Genomic DNA, 16,430 nt, shown 5'->3' with positions numbered 1-16,430 from the left:
AGACAATGTCGTCGGCTAGGTCGAGGTCATTTAGCTGCTCCATCGTTAGAGGATTCCAAGGCAATCCTCGATTTGGTCTACTGTCAATTGCTCCAACTAATATCTCATCCATAACGATGAGAAACAGAAGCGGTGATAAAATGCAGCCCTGTCTCACGTCAGCAGTAACCCTTATGGGGTCGGACAAGACGCCGTCGTGCAAAACCTTGCACGAGAACGCCTCGTACTGAGCCTCGATGAGATGGACTAGCTTATCTGGAACTCCTCTACGCCTAAGTGCACCCCAGATGTTTTCGTGATTGAGGCGGTCGAACGCCTTTTCGAAGTCAACGAACACCAGCAGAAGAGAGTCCTGGAATTCGTTGATCTGCTCCAATATAATGCGGAGCGTTGTGATATGGTCTACACATGATCGGCCAGCACGGAATCCAGCTTGCTGCCGCCGGAGAGTAGCGTCGAACTTCTCCTGGATCCGGTTGAGGATTACCTTACAGAGTACTTTGAGAGTAATACAGAGCAACGTGATGCCACGCCAGTTACCGCATTCCGTTAGGTCTCCTTTCTTAGGGACTTTGACCAATATGCCCTGCATCCAGTCCACCGGAAAAGTTGCGGTTTCCCAAATATTGCTGAAAAGCTGATGCATCATCTGGGCTGACAAAGATGGGTCAGCTTTGAGCATTTCGGCTGAAATACGATCTATCCCTGGCGCTCTATTGGATTTCATACTCTTGATGGCTGCTACAATTTCATCCAGCGATGGCGCCTCCGAGTTCACGCGATTTATTCGACGAACTGTAGGCGTCGTACGCTGCTGGTTTTGTTGGTCTCTGACATTTGAAACTCGGAAGAGCTGTTCAAAATGTTCAGTCCATCGCTTAAGCTGTTCTGTACGGTCAGTCAATAGCTGACCGGCTCTGTCCTTTAGCGGCATCTTTGTATTCATCCTGGCACCACTAAGGTGGCGAGAAATATCGTACAACAAACGGATGTCACCATTGGCGGCGGCAGTTTCTCCTTGTTCGGCTAGGGAGTTAGTCCAGGCTCTCTTGTCCCGCCTACAAGCACGTTTAACAGCCCTCTCCAGTTCGGCGTATCGTTGACGGGCAGCTGTCTTAGCCGATCTGGTCTGCGCTCGCTCAATGCCGGCTTTCGCCTCTCTCCGCTCGTCGATCTTCCTCCAAGTTTCATCCGAAATCCACTCCCTCCGCCCACTGCGCGCTTTGCCGAGGGTTTCATCACTGGTCGTGATGAAGGCGTTCTTGATGCCGGTCCATTGCTCTTCGACGGTTCCACCAGGTGGCAACTCCGAGGCTCGAGATTCAAGTTGTTCAACAAAGGCCCTTTTCACCTCAGGATTCTCCAATCGGCGGACGTCGTAGCGGCACCCAACGTTCTCCTCCCGTCGTTGGACACGTGCGACGCGCAGACGTATCTCAGCGATAATAAGATGATGGTCGGATGCAATGTCAGCGCTGCGTTTGTTGCGTACATCAAGAAGGCTCCTTCTCCATTTCCGGCTGATGCAGATGTGGTCGATTTGGTTTTCTGTTCGGCCGTCGCGGGAAACCCACGTGACTTTATGTACTGGTCTATGGGGCGATCCGCCAATGACCATGTCGTTATTACCACAGAATTCTGTAAACAGCTCCCCGTTTTCGCTCATCTCTCCTAGGCCATGGCGTCCCATGACGCGTTCAAGGTCCGCGTTGTTTGAGCCAATCTTCGCGTTGAAGTCGCCCATGTGAATTTGGATGTCCCCCTTCGGGATTTTCTCAACCACGCTGTTCAGCTGGCTGTAAAAGCTCTCTTTATCCTGCAGGTCGGCAGCATCTGTTGGCGCATAGCACTGGATTGCCGTAAGGTTCCTAACCCGTGTTCTAAATCTGGCAACGATTATTCGCTCATTTATTGGTTCCCACTTCATCAGGGCCGCATGTGCCCCTGGGCTCAGTAGGAATCCAACTCCTCTTTCTCGAGTAGCATTTTCACCTCGTATGCCAGAGTAGAGCAAGACTTGCCCGGATGATGTCCTGTGTTCGCCAGTACCCGGCCAGCGGACCTCGCTCAGCCCCAGGATTTCAAGCTTCAGGCGGCTAGCTTCCCTTGCAAGTTGAGCCAGCTTGCCCTGCTGGGCAAGGGTCAGTATATTCCATGTTCCGATTCGTGTCCGTGTTTTCATGCTAACGGTCGTTGCCAATAATCCGGAGAGATTTCTTCTTTCATTTTCGGTAACTTTTTGTGTGTTCTGGTACAGTAGGCTGTTAACCTAAGGTCCTTATCCCGCTGATGGGGTTGCCATCTTAATGTGGGCGGGAGCCACTATGCCCCCTTTTCTGTTAGCATACGACAACCGAAGTTGCGTACCCTAGCCGGCACCTCGTGGAGGTAGGAATAGGAGTTAATCAGTGATGTAATCAGTGTATGACAGGCATTTGGAAAATTTAATCTCGATCTCATCTAGCAACCATTATAAATTGACGTAACAAACTATTGAACATCTGAAAAATGTCCAGCAGTATTGAATTGTATCTATTTTCTGAATTCTACGTCAGCCGAGCGTTTGTGCCCCTAGGCACAGACATTCATACCTTTTTTGATTTTTTTGAGTGACCCCCTGTCTTCGCTACCTTCGTATAAGGCTTAGTCCTACGTCAAAAAATACACTTCCTGTGTTTCTATATGCAAAAAGAACTTCTATAACGTATGAATCATCCAATGCTAAAAAATGCAATGGCACAACCACAGGTTCATGAATACTACACATCAAGTTTGATCAGATGGTAGAGTTTTATCGCATTTGTTATAATAATTATAGGTTTTATACAAACTGTCTGAACTGAACGAAGATTTTAGGAGATTGGTTTCACTGATATCGATTTCTTTGTATGGGAAAAAAATGATAATACAGGTTTAAACTATACACTGAATTGGTACCTATACGCAGTAAGGAGTTTAATGACCCTAATTACACTCAACCGCAGTAGAAGGCATCATTCAATTGCTAACCTTAAACTGAACGAAACATTACTGGCACTTTCTACTGTGGCCAAGAACCAAAGACTCAACAGGAACGAAAAAAATTAAATTAAATATGTTATTATACCTAGTAAAACTATGAGCCCTCTTTGGGTGTGTAGGTTAACCCTTAAATGAGCAGTGTTGCTTTAAAACAGCATAGTGAAAAACATCCCCAAAGTAAATTATGTTTATTGCCTTTAGATGAGTAAGTTTTCTTTTTAAATGAATTTTTTCAGCGTGCGCATTTAAGGGTTAAAGCTCTTGTATTCCATAAAAAGGCTTAACCAAATATTCAAGTCAGCAAGCAAGTATTAAGTTTGGCGGTAGCATGAGATAAAAATAAAATAAGCAGAAAATGCACTAACTTTTTCTAATCGCAAAAGCACTATTTATATTAGGTAGAAATTTTAGACGAAATAAGTTGCTCATTTAATGGTAAAAACTGCGCGTCACACAAAAATATGTTTAGTTTTATAAGCACTTCACTCTAACGATTTGTAAATATGTAAATTTCGATAAATTATTCTGACAAACTATTGATCTAGATATCAATAGTTTCGCTTGAAGCAATCAATCATATTCATAAAACACTGATATTGTTCAATATATTTATCGTTGCACTTATGAAATCATCACTCATCTTCTAGTCATGAGTTCTTGTTTATTTAGGGCGTATTCATCCATGAGTTTTATGGTGAAAAAAAATTATAATGCTCTGAGACCTGTTCCTCGGCCAAAACCTGTATGGCAATTAAAAAAATCCCCTAAAATGAAAGCATTCGAGCTAGTTGTTTCTCGCTGCTCTGAAGTTGCTTGTTTTTAAATAAATGCGAACACTCTGCTTACAGTAATTTGAAACTCCTAATGATAGTATATAATATAGGTACTCATAGACCCAGTTTTACTATTTATTATTATTAGCGACCGACTCTGGTGCCAAACAGTCTATGGTACTTTTGCCACAACTACCGTCTGCCGGGGTGAGATTGTGCCAAAAAAGCATAGGCTTTTCTTCTTTAGCTGGTTATACATACAATTTGGCGTTTAAGTTGATTCAAAGCCTGCCAATATATTCTTCAATGTTAAGTTAACAACTGTCCGAAAGATAGTTTAGTTACAATGATCATTGATAATATTAAAATAACATGAACTTTGGCATCATGGCGTTCCTTCTAGGGGGTGACATTGCGCCAAAACCATTATGTTAAGCTAAATCTATACCTATAGAAACGGATTTATGTCTGTCGGAATGTTCCTTATAGAATCGAAAACTACTGGACCAATCGGCGTGAAAATTTGCATGAAGAGGTTTTGAGGCTAGGGAAGGTTCTTATGATGGTTAGAGACACCTTCCTCCACTAAGAGGGGGCTCCCATACAAATGAAACACTAATTTCTGCACAACTCGAGAATTAATCAAGCAAATGGAACAAAATTTTACATGTGGGTGTTTTTGGAGACAAGAATTTTTTCTATGGTGAATTGAGACTTCTTCCCTCTTTAGAAGGGGAATTATGACTCCTCTCCCCTTTAAGAGGGGGGGCTTCTAAACAATTGAAATACAAATTTCCTCATAACTCGAAAACTAGATATTATTATTATTATTATTTATTTGGGGGGTTTTGGAGGCAGGATTTTTTTTATGATGGTTTCAGACCCCTCACCTCTGTGGTAGGGGGATAAGGACTCTCATACAAATAAAACAGAAATTTTTGCGTAACTCAAAAACTAATCGAACTCGAGAAATTTTAAACTCATAAAACATTAATCAATAACAAGACCACCAGAAACTATCAATAGTAACATTAGATGATTCAGGGCAAGACGCGGACAATGGGGGGAGTTGTTTTCTATTTTACTGTGAGGAAAATTTGTATATTAACACACCCATGAACTCCCCAGAAACTTGCAAAACTCGAAATTGTGATAAAGGTCATTCCAGATTCAGGATTTATGTACAACACAGTTTAATTTTTGGCATTACGAAGTTTGGCGGGTCAGCTAATCTATACCTATAAAAAAGGATTTCTGTCTGTCTGTCTGTCCCTATGTTCCTTTTAGAATCGAAAACTACTGAACCGATCGGCGTGAAAATTTGCATATAGGGGTTTTTGGGGCCAGGGAAGGTTCTTACGATGGTTAGAGACCCCTCCTCCCACTAAGAGGGGGGGCTCCCATACAAATGAAACACAAATTTCTGCATAACTCGAGAATTAATCAAGCAAATGGAACGAAATTTTACATGTGGGTGTTTTTGGAGACAAGAATTTTTTCTATGGTGAATTGAGACCCCTCCTCACTTTAGGAGGGGGTGCTCCTATACAAATGAAATACAAATTTCTTCATAACTCGAAGACTAATTAATCAAATGGAACCATATGTGGCATGTGGGTGTTTTTGGAGGCATGAATTTTTTTATGATGAATTGAGACCCCTTATCTTTTTAGGAGGGGCGTTCTCATACAAATGAAATACAAATTTCCTTATAACTCCAGAACTAATCAAGCAAATGGAACCAAATTTAGCATGTGGGTGTTTTTGAAGGCAATTTTTTTTCTATGGTGAATTGACACCCCTCTCCTCTTTAGGAGGGGAATAATGACCCCTCTCCCTTTTAAGAGGGGGGGCTTCCACACACATGAAATACAAATTTATTCATAACTCGACAACTAATCAAGCAAATCGAACAAAATTAGACATGTGGGTGTTTTTGGAGACAAGGATGTTTTCTATGGTGAATTGAAACCTCTTCCCACTTTAGGAGGTTTTTGGAGGCATGAATTTTTTCTATGATGGATTTGGACCCCTTACCTTTTTAGGAGGGGGGGCTCCCATACAAATGAAATACAAATTTCCTCATAACTCGAAAAGTAATCAAGCAAATGGAACTAAATTTGGCATGTGGGGGGCTTTGGAGGCAGGATTTTTTTTATAATGGTTTGAGACCTCTCACCCCTGTGGTAGGGGGATAAGGACTATCATACAAATAAAACAGAAATTTTTGCGTAACTCAAAAACTAATCGAACTCGGGAAATTTTAGACTTTTTCATAAAACATGAATCAATAACAAGACCACCAGAAACTATCAATAGTAACATTAGATAATTCAGCGCGAGACGGCCACAGGTCGCGAGTGTTGCCGGCTACCTGCCGTCGGATTCGCCGGCCACTGCGGGGAGACAGCCCCCCGTAGAGATCACCTCTATCTAGGTTTATTTATTTTCCTAGATCTACTGACCTCTATTACTTTCCTTCAGTTGGGTCACCCCTGCGAAATGGTACTTTCTACGAAAAGATTTTCCGTGAAATGGTACATCCCGCGTAAGGTTTTTCGCGAAATGGTATTCTGCGAAATTCTATATTCCGCGTTATGGTCAACCGAGAATTGATGTTCCGCCAAATGGTATTCGGCGAAATGGTTTGTAATGATGGCGAATATTTAAATGCTATCCGCTTTATTTTATCTACTTTCTACTTTACTGTGAGGAAAATTTGTATATTAAAACACCCATGAACTCCCCAGAAACTTGCAAAACTCAAGATTGTGAGAAAGGTCATCCGAGATTCACGATTTATGTACAACACAGTTTAATTTGTTGCAATACGAAATTTTTCGGGTCAGCTAGTATCTAATAAATAAACAATAGCGTGTCTATAGAGCATTACACGGAAGCTCCTGACCACGCTTTTAAAGTTTGTTTTAAAGTTAAAGTTTGATTTGAGTTTTCTGTCTTTGCCCGGCAGATAATGATAAAAATGTTTGGTTTTTAATCAAGAGAAAGTGCCTTTACATGCATTTCAAAGCAATTAATACAGTAATTCTTCACGAAATCTCAAATCGAAACCGCGGGATGTGACAAAAAACATGTAAACAAACCAATATCAGCTAGTCCGTATGGAACCGACCATGAACCATGTGGGCTATTAGAAGTCGGAGGACGACCAAAAACAACGCACCATACAAATTATTATAAAACGTATGGTCGAAAACTACTCGGGCGGTCTACAACAACTAATAATAAGTACACGTGTACGTGGTAGTACACAATATGTACGTGGTTTAGACAACTACTAATATGTAGTAGCGTCTCCAGGCTTTAGAAAGGGGCGTAAAATCTCAGAAGACTTATCTATTTGATCATTCAACAAAGTTAATTTTTTACTTTGTTCGAGATACTGTAACCAGAGGACACGCGATCAGTCTTACCTTTAAAACCGACAATATATATAAGGTAAAGCATATTTGTCTCATATTAAAGTGTTTATTCAAAGGATCGGAAATTTTTAGAGAAAAAGTAAAAATGAATTTAGTGTTTGTAAAAGTAAAAATGAATTTACTGTAAAAATTATTTTCGTAATCAAAAGCCGATCAACGCATAATGCTTTCCAATATATTGTAAATGTATAGTTTATCTATCTTCAGAATAGCAAGTTGATGAGATTTCTTGTTTGGGTCTATTTATATGGGACATTTATTATTGTTATTATTGTTAACGTTTTTTCCCAATATTTTTTAGGGTTTAACTTTGAAACCCTTTTTAAGTCAAACTGTTCGCTAATATTATTTGTGTTCCATTCCATGTTATGAATAAATATGTTCTGTTTCGAATCATCTTGAATTTGAGCCACCAGTTTGCATGCATATAAAGTATTTTTATAAACAAACATTGCTGGTTTTTGGTACAATCTTACCTCCGTGGCCCAATGTCACCCCGGATGGCGGTACCTCTGGTGTCATTCCGTTTATTATGCAATATTATCTTGTTTGTGATTACGTTTATAAAATAATTTTTTTAAGTGGTTTAGAAAGTAATACACTTTCAGAGATGAAAACTAGAGACGATTTCCTGTAGTGTAAAATTATTTTATTAATTTTATTTTCCATTGTCAACGTAATGGTATAACATATGCTTCTATCTGTAGGAAAAGAAAGCAGTAAATTGTTTTTTTCCTGTACAAAGAAGACCAATAAAACCCATTAACTTTACGTTTTTGAGCATTTGCATTCGTTTTAAAGCTAAACAGACTAGCGAAATGTATTGTAAGTTAATTGTAAAACCCGCGGTAAGCATGAACCATAAAAACGATATAGAAAATCGAATCATCATCTATCGGTTTTAACCCTCTGTCGACTGTATACCTGTACTATTCCAAGGGTTTCTCGGCAGCAATGGACCAATTAACTGATGGATGAAGAATCATGGTTTTGTTTTGGTTTCCTTTTCGCCTTTCTCCACAGCTGTGAGGTGTTCGCTACTACGCAGTTAACAATTGCTGTTTGGTAGCTGAAGGCTAGGACTGGTCTACCTGAGCATGAGGGTGGTAAAAATTCAAGCGGGTCTCCGTCTATATTTTTATCTAAATCGGTAAACATTTGGACTTAACATTTTTTGGAACAAAATAGTTCAAACTTAGATATGGAAGTATTTCCTAATATTTGGAAGGAAGTGGAAGTGCTAACATTTGGTCTTTGGCACCGATTAGAATGAGATAAGACGTTGTATACCGTCAGATTTGTTTTTTTTTTATCTCGCATTTACCCCCACCCTGCATACGTTATATACGTTGAAACTGGCTAGCTTATTATTGTACCTGTTTATAATGGTCCATCGTTATTCATTTTATAGGCAACGTGTTCTGAATTCGGTATTTTATGAGCTCTGATTCACTGCAGACTAATGGCTAATTGCAAACCTTTTTGTATTTTGCGCTATCAATGGTTGACCTATAGGAACACAGAACCTCGATAATGTGAGCTTCATTTGTGTGTATGTACTATTGCAACCAGTTGAACTATAGATTGCTCGTTGTGTTTCAAACATTGGTTTGGATTTACTCTGAAAAGTAGAAATTGATTTCTATTTTCCACCAAACTTTTGAAATTAAATCAACCAATAGTCCAGTCGATACAATGTTTTGAGAAACAAAATCAGGTTTGGGGTCCGTTTTTGCGTTGTTTTCTTTTTCTTCAAAGAATAAAACATTCACAACCCCTAGTGACTGCATGGCAAGCGATGATCATGGGCCTCCGTATCATATGCTGCCAAGGCTACTTGGCTGTGTTTATTATGTATATATCGCGCATACTTTGAACTTGTTGTTTGTTTTGATTTTCTTCTTCTAGCTGGCAGGCAGAAGTGTATGCCACATCGGCAACAGTGTACACGTAGAAAAATCAACCTGAAAACTAGGGAACGAATTTGGTGACTGTGCGTGACTTCTACAATGTTAGTTCCATAGATCTAATGTAAGAAAAAAATGCTTGTCATGCCTGTACAAAAATCAAAAACTGAAGCAACGTTCCTAGCACAGACTTGATTTGCTCTTTTGACTATAGCGCCTTGGTTAAACAGAATTAGAAAAAATGGTGTATAAGACAATCGTAGAGTTAATTATTCTCTACAATATTGTTGAAGAAGGTATTTTGACGTAGGACTACGTCTTACGGCAAGTTTTGAGATAAGGTGTCATTCCAAAAAATCGAAAAATGCGAGCGTCACGAAAAATGAAAGGTTTTGAGCGCTAATAGCTCAGCGGTTTTCCAATCGATTTTCAATATTCTTACACCAATCGATCGGAAAATCTTCTAAGAATTGACCCAAATGAAGAAAAGTATGGATTCTTGATGTTGAACTATTGAAAAATTGAAAATAATGAACCTATGTTTTACCAGAATTCTCGCTTCGTGATTGGTTGGAAGATTCTTTACGATGATCTAAACCTATACCAATTTGATATCTGTGCTTGGGAAGTAAGCCAAAACAAGCGACCAACTTTCCTCATTTCAACAAGATTTCTTAACACCGCGATTCAACCTAGACCATTTTGATGTCCTTGCTTGGGAAGTACGCCAGAGAGAGTAACAAAGCCCCCTCGTGCCAACAGATTTCTTACGAACGCGATTAAACCTAGTCCAATTTGATGTCTGTGTTAGGGAAGTGTACCAGAAAAAATGACACAGAGTCGTTGTTCCAATAGATCGCAAATTCTTTACTGCGAGACGATTAAACCTCGGCGGACTTGATATCTTTGTTGGAAAAATGTGCTACAGCTGTAGTGTTCGGTTATAATACGACTCTGTATGAATACGCATGCTTGCCGTTTCATTAGAAGTGTAGTGTAAAGATGCGCTGTTGATAAAACAGGATTGAATTGGTAAAATCCCTTCAACGTGGGAAACCAAGGGTAATAAAAACAATCTTTAATTTCTGTAAGGTAGCAGGAAAGCAATAGTTTGTGTTCTTGATTTTGATAAATTGTTTTCAAATGCACAATCTTTTGAGAATTGAACGTATGCAATGTTACTACTTTGATAAATGTTACATACAACGCATGTAGCATGTATATATGTTGCATATACATAGCATGTATACATGAAGTATCGAATGATTACAAGCATGAATACATGCCACTATCACTACAAAGAGACTTACGTAGTCCTGCGTCACCTATATATACGGTCGTGTCTTGTACGCAACCCCTCTGATTTTTTGTATGTCAGAAGGGTACTGGGTTCAAAATGGCACTGCGAAAGTCATGGAGACTGACTGTATTTTAAATTGCTCATAACCATTGAAGGAGCTGAGCTAGTAAAACTGTGCCACAATTAGGTACTACAGTCAGTCCACAATCATGGGTCGCACACAATTATGGGTCATTTCAGCTTTCGCTAATCAGTCTTTTTAGGTTATTCTTAAAAACATCGCATGAAGTACTTAAGTCAAAATGTACATAAAATCTATTAAAAACATTACACATTGCCCGAATGGGTTCGTTCTGGCTGTAGTTGGTGCGCTGGAAGTCAAGCCTTATAAAGTCCTACAATCGTAAGCTCCTTGTGTGGGCATTGATGTTAATTTGCGAGAAAATTAGGAGCTTCAATTTTGCTTGTTAAAAGTTTTCATATGAAAATGGCTCTGGCCATGTCTCGTCTTTGGGCAAGCGTTTCCATATTAAGCAAGTTCTATTGGGTTACGCCAGGGCAGATTCTAAGAGCATATCGTAGAAACTCTACACTGTACCGCCTCAATTCTACCAACCCAAATATCTGCATAGGGGCTCCAAGTTATCGCTTACGTTTCTAAAACCGATCGTACAAGACAATAATACAGTGCTCTCAGACAGTATGGATCACTGAACTCCTTTCTGATTCTTGTGATAAAGCCATGATTTCTGTTAGCCTGAGCGATAATTGGTAAATAATGATCTCTGAAGGGCATGTGAGAGTCCAGCAGTATCCCAAGATCCTTAAAAAGTGATACTCTTGAGAGCGTCTGACCAGGTGGTAGTCCCACAGAATCGTTTGTTTCCTGCAAGTGATGGAGATCACATAGAAGTTGGGTATGCTCAGTGTCAGTTAATTACTGGAGCACCATTCAAACCAGATAACGTTGTAGTTCAATACAGCCTGCTATGGATCGTATCACAAGAAACAGTGTTAAGATCGTCCGCATAAAGTAGTCTGGTGGTATGATAAAACAGACGTCATTGTAAAACAAAGAGAAAAGCAGAGGCCCGAGTTTGCTTCCTTGTGGTACACCTGACAAGCTGACGAAGCTGTATGATTCATAATTACCAATCTTCACAGAAAGAAAACGGTTAATCAGGTATGATCTGACGAAGCTATAAGAGGTTCCCAATCAAGCAATTTTTGCCACCAGAATAGAGTGATCGACTCGGTCAAATGCGGCTTTAATATCTGTGTATATGGTATCAACTTGAGCACCATTATCTTCCATATGTTGCAGTGTGATGTGAACTGAGCCAAGTTAGTGATTGTCGATCTACCTGGGAAGAAGCCATGTTGGTCGGTAGAGATATAGGACTTAGCTTCGTGTAATATTATTTTTCCTATTAGTATTTCGAACAGCTTGGAGGCAGCGCACAGGGATGTTATCCCTCGGTTAGAACGTTCCATGGAACTTGACGGAGAACACTCTCGATTTCAAACGACTTGACGGAAGTAGCACTAAATACACTAGAGAAATGTTTGGCGAACAGATTGCAAATATCGCTTTGCGAGCTGGAATGTTCATTATTAAGGAACATGTTCGATGGAAGTCCGCTTTCTTTTCGCTTTGACTTTACGAAGGACCAGAAGCTTTTAGAGTTCCGTTCAAGTTTGGATTGAGTATTCAATAAGCATCTAGAGTACAGAAAACGGTTATACATCCTGTACGAGTCCATGCCAGCAACTCTTGCTTTGTTAGCGGATCACGACGATGGGTGTAACGATGAAGTGCGCGAGCTTTTTGCCGTTTCAACTCTTCTAACCGTTTGATTGACCAACGTGGCTTTGGTCGAGGACGAGGGGCGGAAACATAGCGATTCCCAGTTCGTGTTCCTTAGAGAATCTAGTAAAACGGAAAAAAGTCAAGCTCTCTATCGATCGATTTCTTCAAAATGTACAGATGAAGCACGGGCGAGTGTTACGTATAAAGGAGGATGATCGATATTTACTAGCGGTTCATGTGCTTCGGAAACATTTCAGTTCCACGAAGATTCCTCATCGATAAACAGAAAGTCGAGAACTCGGTTTCGGCTATTTGTGACTGAACTCATCTGTAGCATATTCAGTAGTGGCATGTCATCGAGAAACGCTGTGCTGGGTCTATAAAAAACGGATTTGGTGGGATCAGGAACAGCGTATTCAGACTTTTTGGTGAGAGACGGTTATAAAACATTATCTTTAAATATTTTCAGGGAGCAATTCGTCGAACTTGTGTCATCTTGTCGACAGACACAGAGTCTTCTGAACGGTCTGAATCCCCAGAAAGAAACACAATTGAAGCTGATGCCGGTAAAACGAGTAATAGTTTTTTTATATATAAATCTAGAATTATTATTGAATTTTAATTTAGTTACAGAGTGAGTACACTCTGAGAGTGTTTTTGCGGACGAGATATGCCAATTCAGGATTTGCAAAAAGAATTGAATCGTTAGTGCTTCAAACAGGCAACATCGGGATAAATATAATACCGCATTAAAAACAATTATGCATTTATCACGAGCGCTAAGTACAAAAGTAATCGGCCGATCGAATGAGTTACAATATGGGAATATTCACGGAAATACCTGGCTACCCCGTTCGTAAACAGCTGCAAAAGTTTTTGGCGGCTTGTTATAAAAGCGATTAAATATTCATTAAGCTACTAATATAGTAGTTTAAATATGGCTAGAAGGATTCGCAGAAAGATTTGTGACTGGAAGGACATCGAACAACCCATACGGCCGAGGGCTTCATCTTAACTTACAGGACAACAACGTAGGAGCAAAGACTGCTTTGGTGCCGGACAAAGTTGAGTATGTTGCCGGTAAGTATTAAGACTTTTTTTGACGTTGGACTACGTCAAATATCCCCATACATTATCGCCTTGCTTCACAGGCAAGGACGACAGTTAAATACAGTATCTGTTTACTGTGATTTTGATTACATTATTTTTTTAAAAAAAGCAACACAACAGGTCTCAACAGGTCGAAGATTTTTTACGACGTTCAGACTTATAGCAAGTGGTATCTGTTCATGGGAAGTCCGCCAGACAAAGTGATAAAGTGTTCTCGTTCTAACAAGATTTCATAGGATCGCGACAAACCTAGTCCAGTTTGATGTCCTGAAAGTGAAAAAAAAATCAGCGGGGTTGTGTACAAGACACGACCGCATATATATATATATATGTGACGCAGGACTATGTAAGTCTCTTTGTAGTGATAGTGGCATGTATTCATGCTTGTAATCATTCGATTCTTCATGTATACATGCTATATGCAAGATATATACATGCTACATGCGTTGTATGTATCATTTACCAAAGTAGTAACATTGCATACGTTCAATTCTCAAAAGATTGTGCATCTGAAAACAATTTAACAAAATCAAGAACACAAACTATTGCTTTCCTGCTACCTTACTGAAATTAAAGATTGTTTTTATTATCCATGGTTTCCCACGTTGAAGGGATTTTACCAATTCAATCCTATTTTATCAACAACACATCTTTTTACTACACTTCTAATGAAACGGCAAGCATGCGTATTCATACAGAGTCGTATTATAACCGAATACTACAGCTGTAGCACATTTTTCCAACACAGATATCAAGTTTGCCGAGGTTTAATCGTCTCGCAGTAAAGAATTTGCGATCTGTTGGGACAACGAGCTTGTGTTTTTTTCTGGCAAACTTCCCTAACACAGACATCAAATTGGACTAGGTTTAATCGCGTTCGTAAGAAATCTGTTGGCACGAGGGGGCTTTGTTACTCTCTCTGGCATACTTCCCAAGCAAGGACATCAAAATGGTCTAGGTTGAACCGCGGTGTTAAGAAAATCTTGTTGAAATGAAATGAAGAAACTGTCACTCGTTTTGGCTTACTTCCCAAGCACAGATATCAAATTGGTATAGTTTTAGATCATCGTAAAGAATCTTCCAACCAATCACGAAGCGAGAATTCTGGTAAAACATAGGTTCATTATTTTCAATTTTTCAATAGTTCAACATCAAGAATCTATACTTTTCTTCATTTGGGTCAATTCTTAGAAGATTTTCCGATCGACTGGTGTATTTTTTTTTTTGTATGCCAGAAGGGCATTGGGTTAAAAGGCCACTGCGACAGTCTTAATGATCGTCTTTTGTGGCAGGCCCCGATTGCTGTACACAGTTTAGGGATCGCTCATACCCATTGATGGAGTTGAGCGGAATAGTTGTAATCCTGTGCCCCAATTCGGTACTACATGGTTTATAAAACCAATGACCGTTTTGGGATTTAGGCTCCATACCTGATATGGAGTAAGAAGGAAACTTCCTAAGAAGTTGTGCCTTGATAATGCAAGAGCTCCGCAATAGCAGAGCAGATGCGCTGAACTTTCAGGTTCAGAGTTACAAAAGCGGCAGGTGTCAGATGATACCTTGCCGATATTCTTTAAATGATAAAGAGCGGGGCTGTGTCCTGTTAGGAGTCCCGTGATCGTGCGTAGTTCACTACGAGTTAAATGGAGTAGTTTTTTAGCTACTGCAGGGTTTGGGTAGATAAACTGTTTAGCTTGTCTACAACCCTGTGTTTGATTCCAACGGGATGCTATTTCTAGCTTTTCCCATGTCATCAGTTCGCCTTTCACGGCGGATGTGGAGGTGCCCAGAAACGGTTCAGGACCAATAAATTGCTGAGCTGATCCTTGTCTTGCTAGGTTGTCAGCAAATTCATTGCCCTCGATTCCGCAGTGACCGGGCACCCAAAGTAATAAAACTTTGTTTTGGCGGGAGAGTTCCCTCAATGCTGTGCTGCACTCCCAAACTAATTTGGACACGCATTTGGCGGACTTGAGAGCCAGTAGTGCTGCTTGGCTGTCCGTGAAGATACCGATTTTCGCATGCCTGTACGTTCGTTTCAAGCATATTGTCGCACAGATGTATATGGCATATACTTCTGCTTGAAAAACGGTGGGCCACTTTCCTAATGAGATGGTTTCCCTGATGCCGGGTCCGTAGACTCCGGAGCCTGTGCAGGCCCCCATTTTTGAACCATCTGTAAAAAAAACAGATAGTTCCAGATGGAAGATCTGGCCCTCCATTATTCCACATTGAGCGACCTGTTTCAATCACCTCATATGGAACGTCCATATTGGGCCTGGCTTCCATGCAGTCAGAGACTGAAGTTACTAAGGGTGTCAGATTGAATTCCCGAAGTATGCGAAGATGACCGATTTGGTCACCTTCGAGTATGGTTTTACTCCTTTGCAACCGTAGATAGATCGATGTAGATCGATTGGTGTAAGAATATTGAAAATCTATCGGAAAACCGCTGAGCTATTAGCGCTCAAAACCTTTCATTTTTCGTGACGCTCGCATTTTTCGATTTTTTGGAATGACACCCTGTCTCAAAACTTGCCGTAAGACGTAGTTCTACGTCAATATGTTACTAATAGGGGAAAATGAGCAAAATGGACACTTCTCGATGACAAACAGGATAGGGGTGGGCATCACGCGCTGAACCACGAACTCGCGCGTCTCTACGGCGAACCAAGTATTCAGAAAGTGATTAAAGCTGGACGGATACGTTGGGCAGGACAGAATGCCGGACAACTCTCCTCCGAAAATGGTTTTCGCATCGAATCCGGTAGGAACAACACGAAGAGGGGCACAACGAGCGAGGTCGCAAGACCAGGTGGAACGAGATCTGGCGAGCACCGGATGCCCGCGGAACTGGATACCAGTCGCCATGGACCGAAACAGATGGAGAAATTATATTGCGCAGGCCTTGTCGTAAGACGTTAGGCTAAAACGAAGGGGGGGGGGGGCAAATTGGCCAGTGGGGGCACGTTATACACAATTCGCCTATCTCAACAATAACAAGGTGATGGTCAGATGATTTATCGGCGCTAGGTTTGTTACGTACATCAACAAAGGTTCTTCTCC

Source organism: Sabethes cyaneus, chromosome 3, assembly GCF_943734655.1.
Source record: "Sabethes cyaneus chromosome 3, idSabCyanKW18_F2, whole genome shotgun sequence".
In the NCBI taxonomy this organism is placed as follows: domain Eukaryota; kingdom Metazoa; phylum Arthropoda; class Insecta; order Diptera; family Culicidae; genus Sabethes; species Sabethes cyaneus.
The sequence above is the reverse complement of the archived record's forward strand: the minus strand, read 5'-3'. Positions refer to the sequence as shown.